This window comes from Pongo pygmaeus, chromosome 10 (genome assembly GCF_028885625.2).
Source record: "Pongo pygmaeus isolate AG05252 chromosome 10, NHGRI_mPonPyg2-v2.0_pri, whole genome shotgun sequence".
NCBI lineage: Eukaryota > Metazoa > Chordata > Mammalia > Primates > Hominidae > Pongo > Pongo pygmaeus.
Genome location: NC_072383.2, coordinates 42,601,811 through 42,613,566, shown reverse-complemented (window position 1 = coordinate 42,613,566; position 11,756 = coordinate 42,601,811).

The window sequence follows — 11,756 nt, the reverse complement described above, 5'->3', positions numbered from 1 at the left end:
AAAATACTATACATATAATAAAACCTATTCATTGTTTACCTGAAATTCAAATTTAACTGGATGTACTGTTTTTATTTGCTAAATCTGGCAACCCTATGGAAAGCAGAAATTTTGTTTTTATCATTACTTTATCTAAGCTCTTAGGACAGTGTCTGGAAAATTGTAGTTCCTCAATAATAGTTACATGGATATAAATTTGAAGAGACATCTAAAAATAGAAACTATAGAAAGGAACTAAAAGCATTCATAGATCTGTAAACCAAGGAAAATAACTCAGAATTTTTGTTTATTTCCACCTAGAGCCTTTTTCTGTGTTTTTCTTTCCCTCTTGGTTGTTGTCATTACTATAGTATAACTGCACATCCCACTTTTTTCGCTGGTGACTTTAACATAAACAATCATCATAGCACCAAGCTCTCCTAATAAACATAAAATCGTAAAGCTGAACAATAATGTATTTTGTAGATATATTGTAATTTATTTTTACATTGTCAAATCTGTTTTAAAAATTGTCAATGCTTTATACAGTGTGCCAATAAACATGTTGGTCTCTAAATCTTTCTTTTCTATTTCTGTAAGATAAGTTAACAGAAGATAATTTAGTTAGGGATAAAACCAAGATTTTACTAGATCAAGGAAAATATACATCTTTTGGTATTGCAAAATTACTTTCCAAAGGGTCAAGTTAATATACAAGTCTACCTGTGATGAATTCAGTGCTCATTTTACCACATTCTGGCTAGACTATTTGATAGTTTACAATCTTTGATAATTTGACAGAGAAAAAATAGTATCTTGTTGTTTTAACTCAGGACATTTTAAAAAGTAAAGAACGAACATTTACCTACATATTGGCCAATCAATCATTTATTCTCTGGTGACTAGCTTTTGCCAATTTATTAGTGGAAGGTCTTTCTGATCTCATTCATTTGTATGCCCTTATTACAGATCAGAGGTATGAATCCTTCGTCTGCCATTCTTTGAATAAATGTTTTCAGTTCACTTTTTAAATTTTGGCATGCCTTTTGTGACAAGGGCTTTATTAAAGGATAAGATTGCTAGTTTATTGTTAACCATGTCTTATGATTTCCTTTGGTCTGAAACACTGGCAGGGTCAGAATAACCTCAGGGCCTGGGTGTCTGGGGGAAGACAGAGGGAATGACATGGAAAAAAAATAACAGAATTTGGTCATTTGGTCATTGGAGAGAGTCACTATCTAAATTGGCTTTCTTTCTTCCCTTCTAGGTTTTTTGTTTGTTTTTTGAGACGGGAGTCTCACTCTGTCACTCAGGCTGGAGTGCAGTGCCACCATCTTGCCTCCGCCTCCCAGGTTCAAAGGATTTTCCTGCCTTCGCCTCCCGAGTAGCTGAGATGACAGGCGTGGGCCACCATGCCTGGCTAATTTTTTTGTATTTTTAGTAGAGAGGGGGTTTTGTCATGTTGGCCAGGCTGGTCTCAAACTTCTGACCTTAAGTGACCCGCCCACCTCAGCCTCCCAAAGTGCTGGGATTACAGATGTGAACCATGGTGCCCGGCGCTTTCTAGGGTTTTGTTAGTCCAAGTCAGCCACAGCCTGACTCTGCTCCACCTACTTAATGTGTATAGCCTTACTGTTAAGAGCCCACCTGTGCCAGCATGTTTGACTTTTTCAAAGATTTTTGTTGTTGTTGTTAAGAAATTCACTTTGCCTAGTTGAGGCTGGTCACTTTTATACTCGTGTGTGTGTGTGTTCATTACAAATCAATTTTCAGGGCACTTATACAATTAAAAGTTTAGCCTTGGAAAATTCATTTTAAAATATGGTTACCAGGAACATCTTAGACTAAAAGTCCAGGACTGCCCTTTGGGACAATAAAAATGATACACTAAGGAAAACTGGACTCAGATGAACTGACTATTCTGTGACAATAGATTAGTGCACAATATGACCTATTAGGGCTTGGGAAGAAAAAATTAGAATGTCTGCTTACATTTTATTTATTTATTTATTTATTTAGAGATAGAGTCTCACTCTGTTGCCCAGGCTGGGTGCAGTGGCATGATCTTGGCTCCCTGCAACCTTCTCCTCCCAGGTTCAAGTGATTCTCATGCCTCAGCCTCCTGAGTAGCTGGGATTACAGGCGCATGCCATCACACCTGGCTAATTTTTGTATTTTTTAGTAGAGATGTAGTTTCACCATTCTATTTATTTTAGCTCATTCTTTAAAGTGTTTATTATTTATCTGCTTCATAATATACATATTTTAGTAAATAAATAAACATAAATTGAAGGAATGTATTAATTTTAAGCATAAGGATGCACAATAAAATGCTTACTTTGGAGATGACTATAAGAGATAACTATAAAGTATAACCATTCAGTGAAAGGGGTACCAAAGAAAAGAGGAAAAATGAGAAGAAAAAGTAAGTAAAGCTTCATTCACTTTATTAGTTATTAGAGCTGAATGGCATCCCAAAGTTACTTTTTGTAAGATGACCTTCACTTCTTTTGAAATGAAACTGGAATGCATCGAGGAAACTTTGGAGGTCCAAACTCTGCAAGTCGTAAACCATCAGTAATTTTAGAGCAAAAGCCTTTATGAGCTAAAATAGACTGATGTTATTTTAAATCAATTCAGCTGAGTTTTACTTCTAACCTCTCACCTGCTTAGTTACAAAGGAAGACAAACCAAGGAATAGTTAGGGTTTATGGGAGGGGAGTTTCTGTTATATACTCTAACACATTTCATTTTATGAATTAAACTGTTTTTAGTATACTTTCTTATTATTCTTAATTTGCTTGATGACAAATTTAACATCAGTGTATGACCAGATATCTAGCATCTCTACTATTTCCTATTCTAAGTTTGTATTAGTCAAAGGGAAACTAGAGAAATGGTAGCTGTGACCACCTGTAGTCTATACAGTTTTTTTTTTCAACTTGGAGGTGACCAAGATGAAAGTAGTCTATACTTTTTGTGGCATCTGCCAAGCTCACAGTGACCCTTACTTTCCTTCCATTCCACTGAGGCTGGGCCCCTGGATGCCATTTGGATAAATATGGCTTGAAGGGTTCCCCCACCCCACCTCAAGAAGAGCTTTCAGTCTCTTTGTGGGGCTGAACCCAATATGGTGAGAGAACATATTCCTCCATGAAGATGAGGGAGCAGAGAAAGCTCGTGGGGAAAGAGAGAAAAAAAAAAAAAGAATGAAACAACACACAGAGGGAAGGAGAGCTTAGATTTGCTGGAGATTCCCATTTTCATGTGCCTCTTCTTTCTTTGAATCATGAGACATCACTATGTCATTGTAATAAATTCTTCATTTTCATTTCTTAAAGCTAGGCTTGGCTAGCCACAGTGGCTCATGCTTGTAATCCCAGCATTTTGGGAGGCCAAGGAAAGAGGATCGCTTGAGGCCAGGAGTTCAAGACTAGATTGGGTAAGATGTTGAGACCCATGCTCTACAAATTAATAAATAAGTAAATGCATAAAGCTAGCTTCAGCTGGTTTCAATTACTAGCAGCCATAGTCCTAATGAGTGCACGACTTACATCTGGGGCTTCACAGCTTTTGAGTATGGAGCAATATTCTGGCAAATGGAAGGCTGTGCACTCTTCTAACAGAAAGTCCAGGCAGTCTCTGTTCTCCTTAATTCAGTGTCACAGTTTCCCTCCAGGTTCCATCACATGTCTGCTAATAGTTTGTGTGATTGACTAAACTGCAGTTGCTAAGGTGGCTGAAGTCATTGGCTTAATCCTAATGACATTTATCTTTTCAATATGTTGCATGGCCAGAAACTTACTTCCTGCAATTAGTCAATTACATTACTTTGAATGTGTCTGTGGTTCTGTGGGAGTATTTTTCTGGAGAGGCTGTGGTCTCATGGGAGTCTGTCTGCAGAAGTAAAGGAATAGAGATTTGACAGGCCAGTCTGGAATATCTTATGGGGTTTCTTCTCTAATGGCCTGAAAGAGGATGCGGACAGCACCCTTCTGAGGAGCAATATGTTCCTTATGGGCAACTGGGAGCTCAGCTTATGTGGCATTTGGATAAATATGAAATTATTTTTTTAGTCAGAATGGTGAGGTCTGAACATACTACACTTCTACAAATAAGAGATTCTGCTGAACTCATCAGCTGATAGCTGCTCACATAATTTGAATTGAAGAATACTGTAAGGCTTCTCTTCAAGAAACAATTCTCTCACGAAGCACATCACCCACTCCTACAGGAAATTCCAACCCTTTTTGATCAGACAACGAAGGAGGAGCCAGGAATTATCCCCAGAAGGTTAGTGTTAAACTGCAGATGTTATCTAGGAGCAAAGGAGAATCCTGGGGATTCTATTGATCTCTCATTTTAAGTTGGCAAGCATTGTGGTTTATTATTAGACTAGCAAACTGTTGCCTAGGAAACTGGAAAAGAGAAGAGCTGGGGTTGAGAGGTACGTGTGAGTGGGGAATAAGGTTAGGAGACGTTATTAAATAGCTTGGGGTAGACATGGGTCCTCAGGGATGAGCATGGAAGGTTGGCACAACCAGTGCCCACACAATGACCTTGTTGTGGCTGGATGCCAGAAAGGCAATAAAAAAGTTCAAGGAAAGTGGGAAGAAATGTCCTGGTTGATGATTTAAAAGCAGAATGTTTCAACGACCTCAAAGGTTTACCTTGGCTATCTTGCTGATCAGAACAACTATCTATTAGGAGCTATCATTCCAGAGTACCTCAAATATCTACTATGTACCTGTGAGAATATGAGAATCAAGTTAGAAACAACTGCCTTTGTTCTTCTGCTCATTTTTCCCTTTGCATTCCCCTTACATGAAGGAATTCATGGTTGCTATACACACATTGCTATAGCAGAATTGGATGGGAACAGATTTATGCCTACATGAATTCACTGTTGTCCAGAAGTTATCCCTGACAGTTGTGAAACTGACATGTCTTTGGACTAGGGTTGCCAGATTTATCAAAATAAAACAAAACAAAAGAGAATGTCCACTTGAATTTGAATTTCATATTCAAAATTTTACTGAGTGACTATATTTTATCTGATAACCTTACTTTGGAACCAGTGAGGAATACCTTTTTCTCATCAAGGAACTTGTCATATTTATATAGAAAGCAACTAAAATTGATCTCTGCATATTCAATTCATGAAACAATTACTGAGCACTTTCTTTTTTGTGAAATATTGTGCAAGCTGTGGGGAAGCTGAGCATGATTAAAATATGGTCACTATTTCATAGTCTCCTAATCTAGTGGGAAGGGCATTTATGTAAATAGCAATAGAATGAAGCAGAAGGGAATGAGTCAAGTAGGTTGTTTTAAGACTACAGAGGAAGGAGTGATTACATTTGATGGAAAGAATCTGGGTAGGATTTTGAAGAATAAGTGGGATCTCTGTCAAGCGAGAGGGGAGGAAGGACATTTGAGGCTCAGGGAACAGTAATTATGAGCAAAGCTTGGAGAAATGAATGCTCACAGCCCATGTTTGAGCTAAGTAGACTAGTATTTGGAGTAGAAAATGTACAGAGAAATGTAGTGGAGTTAACGCTGTAAAAGGTAGGTTACAGCTAGGTGGAGAAGGATCTTGAATATCACGCTAATTGTGAAAACTTTATTTAATGAGGAAAGATGTGAATAAGTAGGAAGAGCCTAAAATAATTCTATTATGTGAAGAGCATAATCCATCCTGTGTTTGAGGATGACAACTCCGTAGCAATGTAATGATGGATTGGTGAGGCAAGAGTCTAGAGGCAGGGAGTCAGCTAAGTAGGATGATGGCAATTATTGCCAAAGAGGAACTGTGCTCATGATTTTAATAAAAATTAACCACTGTCTCTTTAATGTATTGAACATCCTACTTTCTGGTTTTGAAGTGGAGTCAGAGCCACTTCAACACCCCTTCTGTTTTTGATCCTAGCCACTGCGGTCACATTGGCCCAAGCCTGCATTTCTCTCCCTGTAGCTGGCTGCTCTGTGGATTGCAGGCTACAACATTCTCCTACATGTCTAAGAAGTGCACAGGATGCTTCTTGGGATACCAAATATCCCTGTACCCATATAGATTGAGAACTTGAACTTACCACTATGTTCCCAAAGTAAAAGGAAGTGCATGATTGTGATGCTTACAGGAACTGGAGGAAGCATGAATAAATTAATCACCAAGAACATGCATCTGTAGATTTTTGATTTGGGGTTTTTGCTAGAAATGACAATTTTATGTTACTATTAAAAATATAACCTCAGGTCATGAGCGGTGGCGCATGCCTGTAATCCCAGGACTTTGGGAGGCCAAGGCGGGCAAATTGCTTGAGGCCAGGAGTTTGAGACAAGCCTGGCCAATGTGGTGAAACCCCTGTCTCTACTAAAAATACAAAAAATTAGGTGCGATGGCACATGCCTGTAATCCCAGCTATTTGGGTGGCTGAGGCACGAGAATCGCTTGAACCTGGGAGGCAGCGCTTGCAGTGAGCCGAGATCATGCCACTGCACTCCAGCCTGGGTGACACAGCAAGATTCCGTCTCAAAAAAAAAAAAAAAAAGAAGATAACCTCAGAGTAATGGTAATATTGTCCTTATTTAAACTGAGTTTCTTTGTTGACCACATTTGTATCTGTAATTCAGAGAGCTAAAACAAATCAATACCCATAATTATAACTAAAATTCATTAACTGTTATGTAATACTGAAGATTTTCTAGTCAGTGTATTCAGCATTTTATGTGACTTATTTAATTTTTCCATTGACCCTATGAAAGGATTAGAGATGTTATTAAGAGGCAATACATAAAGAAGAACAATGAAAGAATCATAAACATTATTAAAATTATAAAATGTGTTAAAAGCATGCCCATTATTTTTAAAAGATGCCATTTTTACATAGTAATTTTGTACAGATTAACAAGTGATAACATCAAATATTAGTTCTTATATAGTCCCATATACTTCTGGGAAGATAAAAATTAGCAAGACTTCTGGAAGGTCATTTTTAAAATAAGTTAAATGTTCATGCCCCAATGATCTAGAAATTATTTGTGAGGGAATTTGTACCAGAGAAATAATTAGAAATGTACACATAGATTCTTATCTAAGGATGTTGATTATAATATTATTGGGAAATAAAAAAGATCTGAATGTTTAACAATAAGAGATTTGTGAATCATGTTTTAATTTCATTTTGTAATCATTTGTGAAGATGACGATTTTATATTCATTCTTCACATTTCCTTGGAAAAATAATATTAAAACATTTTAAAAATGGTCTTCATGTAATTAAGACATTACAGAATATAATATAATATTTTAAAGAAATTATTCAAATTTCTTTGGTTTTTCTTTATACTCTATTATATCGATACATTGGAAGAATCAATATGGCTTAAAAGTTTAGCAGTTAACTTTTTGTCTCCTTAATTAGCAATAAATAGTCTTCACAACAAAACATATATTTAAATAATTATCATTACATAATAATCTCCGTATTTGTATCCAGGTAATTCAGCCCATCAGAAAAATGTTGTCATATTATTTCTGAATTTTCTCTTTGAGTATTTGTCCATAGGCTTGATTCAGGCTGTAGCAAGCCTGTGTTTGCTTTTTTCCTCCCCCCTTAACATCTGCTTTATTTTTGAGCGAGAAAAGAGAAGAGATTTGAGCACCTAGACAGCCCATCAAAAAATTTCCCCATTTAAATAAAATACAAAAGAAATAATCATCTTGAGGTCTCTTGCTGCTTTAATTTAATTTGCTCCTGTAAATTCTTTAGATTTTTACATGCAAACTTCGTTCCATTTTCTAAAGTCTAGTGGGCTCCCCGTCTAAATTTTTCTATCCACCTGACAGTCACAAGAACTCCTAGTTAGGATTAAGAACTCCTGGTAAGGATTAAGCCAGGAAGCAGTTTTTAACTACAACAAATTGAAACGTTTGCACAAGGAAGTGTTGCTTTTATAAGTGATGGGAAACTTCAAATTTGATTACAAGCAACCTTTGGCTTCCTATCTGTTCAACAATAGGCCATGTTGTTAAGGGCAATTTCCATGCACAGCATGTGGGTCCCATTTTTTCATCCTTAGACATGGTTGTTTACTGTTCAGCACTGTTTATGCATTTTAATCAGGCTTTTTCAGTCTCCCTTAATAAATCACTACAAAGTGAATGTACCAAAACACGAACTATTATGCAGTATTGGTTGCCCTTACGCATTATTTGCTGCCCTGGAGTTTTACTCAGTATCCACATTTTGAAAAATCTGTGACAGCAAGAAAAAAAATCCATATCCAAAGTGTTATATTTAGAATTGCAACATTTCTGGCTAAATGCCCTCTTTGAGCTCCGTTCTTTAACAGTAGGAGCCTGACTTTAAAATTCAGTTCAAGCAAGAATGACTTAACAATTGGAACCTGCCATCGGTCCTTGGGACTGAAAGTCTTTTTGATGGGATGAAGCTGACAGCCTAGTTCCTGCTTGGCAGGCATTCACATGAAATGAGCCTGTATTAGTATAGATAAATGTTTAGACATTCAGGTATCTTTCTGTCTGAGAACAGTATTATTGGTTAAGGCAATGGTAAGCAGAAGAAAGAGGGAGTTTTCAGGCACTTATGCCTGAATGAGAAAGGACAATGACTTGTTAGCATCATCTGGCAAGCAGGCAAAAGAAAGTTTGATCTCTTTTCCCTTCTTAAGGCTAAACTTTCATTAGCTTTCAAATGAACTAAGAATAAAGCACATTTTTTCCCTCCAAGGATTTTTTGTCATTAAATTAAATGCATTTTCTTAACTTTGGTCTCTATCATCAAAGTCTGATCATTACTAAGCTATATTTGAAAGCCCAGGCTAGAGGAAAGAATGCCCTGAAGTCTCGAGAAAGAAGGCAAGGGGTATTGTACAATGTAGATTTGCATTTTAAAACATGACTTGGCACTTAGAATTTAGATCCAGTGATCAACACTGGATCACTGGATCCAGTATTGTTGCAGTGATATATTAGAATAACTAGAAAATTAATAGCATATGTATGTATTATAACTTGAGGCTCGGGGGAGAGTTCAGCAAATACAGGAATTATAGGAAAATATTTTAAGTGAATGGATGGTTCCTAAACCAAGTAATTATTTGGAAATACCCATGCTAAACTGCATTGCAAAACATCTTGTATTACCCTTTGACATCACTATAAAATCCTCTGGAGGTGCTTTGCATAATTCTTCACAAACTCAGCTAGCCAAAGTGCTGTTTTGGATGTATCCTGGAAAAAATAATTCAGGAGTAAGAAACATATTGTTATGTGTTTAATTAAGAGGTAGATACAAGTGCTGGAGGACTTTTTTTCTGGAAGTATTTATCATGAAAGCAACAGGCACACTTTTGGAGGTGTTTTTATTTTAATTCCTACACAACTAATAGTGTAGCACAAAAATATTCCATCTGAAAAATATGAGCTTGGCATTTAATTTATAAGTTTTCTAAACTGTATCCAAATGTCCAGAAATTTACCCTTCACCCATTCCTTTTTGCCCACAAATTTATAGTTCTTTTTCTTTTTCATTTTTTTTTCTCCAATCCAGGCTCTCAAGCTTTGATTTCTTTCCTCATAATGCCTCCTAATGCTATTGGTTGCATTAGGATAAGGCATCCTAGTAAATGTAATCTTTGCACAACAACTTCATTTAGTCTTTCAATAAACTCACTATAATTCTCTTTATTTCTTAATCCATAGTCCTTTGAGGCATAAACTGTTATGTTAACTCCCAATATTGATTATCCCTTCCTCCTTAGTGAATAAACACTAATTTTAGCTGGGGACATTTTGCACAGGTAAAGAACTGCATTGACCAGCCTTTCTTGTGGCTAGACATGATGATGTGACTATGTTCCGGCCAATAAAATGTAAGTAGAAGTATTGTTTGGATCCTCCAAAAAGACTTTTTAAGAAGAAGGAGGAATGCTGTCTCTCCAACCCTTCCATTCACCCCCAAATCCAATTGCCTGGAATATAGGTGGGACGTTGGTCCCTCTAACAGCTGCAGGGACCTTGAGAATTAGGATGACATCCTATAGATGAAGGAATAGTAAGCTGTAAGAACCCTGACTCTCAGGGAACTTTATGTAGCTGTCATTCCAGTCCTGAGCTATGTTAGGTTTTCCTGTTATACACAACTGAAATAATCCTATACCCTAACCCGAGTATGAGAAAAAGTATGGAGGGTTTGACACGGGCTAGATTCTAGGACCTGTTGAGGCTCGGGGGCTCTGATAAACACTTTGAGTTGGGACTCTAAGGGGCTTTGCTTTAAAAAGAAAGGTGAGCCATAAATAATCCAGCACTCCCATTTAGGATCTAGAAATATTGAAATTGAATAAAGGTCATTCTGGATTGCTAGCATCTGCAAGTGCCTACAAAAGCAAATGAAAATCCTCACTAGAGAAAGTAACATTATCCTAGGTGTCAAATCATTTCACAAACAAATTTTTATATACAATTTGTGGTATGCAATCCAAGATAACCTGACGCATAAGTAGACTAGTTTGCATAAAGAGAATCACCAGAAACTACAAACAATAAAAATAGTACTGTAGGAGCTCCAGATATAAATTAATAATATATATATTTTTTGAGACAAAGTCTTGCTCTGTCACCCAGGCTGGAGTGCAATGGTGCAGTCTTGGCCCACTGCAACCTCTGCCTCCCAGGTTCAAACGATTCTCCCGCCTCAGCCTCCTGAGTAGCTGGGATTACAAGCACCTGCCACCACACGGGGCTAACTTTTGTATTTTTAGTAGAGACGGGGTTTCACCATGTTGGCCAGGCTGGTCTCGAACTCCTGACATCATTACCCACCCACCTTGGCCTCCCAAAGTGCTGGGATTACAGGCATGAGCCACCATGCCCGGCCAATAAGGTTGTTTTAAAATAACTTGCTTGCCAAGTACAAGGAGATAAAAATAATATTCAAAAATTTCAGTTGAAAGCTAGAAACAATAAAAAATGTTACAGCACATTTGATCCTACCAGAAGACCTTTATCCAAATAGAAATTTTAAAAGTAAGAAATATAATATAAAATATAATAATCAAAACTAAGGAATTAGTAGATAGATTAAATAGCATATTAGATATAGATGAAGAGAGAATTAGTGAACTGGAAAAGGGTTCAGGATAAAATATCCAGACTTATGATGGAGAGATAAGACAGAACATAGGGCAAAAGAGAAAGACAAACAAACCCCATAAAGGATAGAATATTAAGTGTAAAGATCTAATCTCCATTTAATTGGAGTGCCAGAAAGAAATAATAGAGAAAATGGGAAGAAGCAATGTTTGAAGAGAGAATGACCGAATTAAAAAAATACTGAAAGATGGCAGAGACACAACAAAAAAAGAGAATTTTAGACCAATATCCTTGATGAATATTGATGCAAAAATCCTCAATAAAATACTGGCACACCGAATCCAGCAACACATCAAAAAGCTTATCCACCATGATCAAGTGGGCTTCATCCCTGGGATGCAAGGCTGGTTCAACATATGCAAATCAATAAACGTAATCCAGCATATAAACAGAACCAAGGACAAAAACCACATGATTATATCAATAGATGCAGAAAAGGCCTTTGACGAAATTCAACAATGCTTCATGCTAAAAAGTCTCAAGAAATTAGGTATTGATGGGATGTATCTCAAAATAATAAGAGCTATTTATGACAAACCCACAGCCAATATCATACTGAATGGGCAAAAACTGGAAGCATTCCCTTTGAAAACTGGCA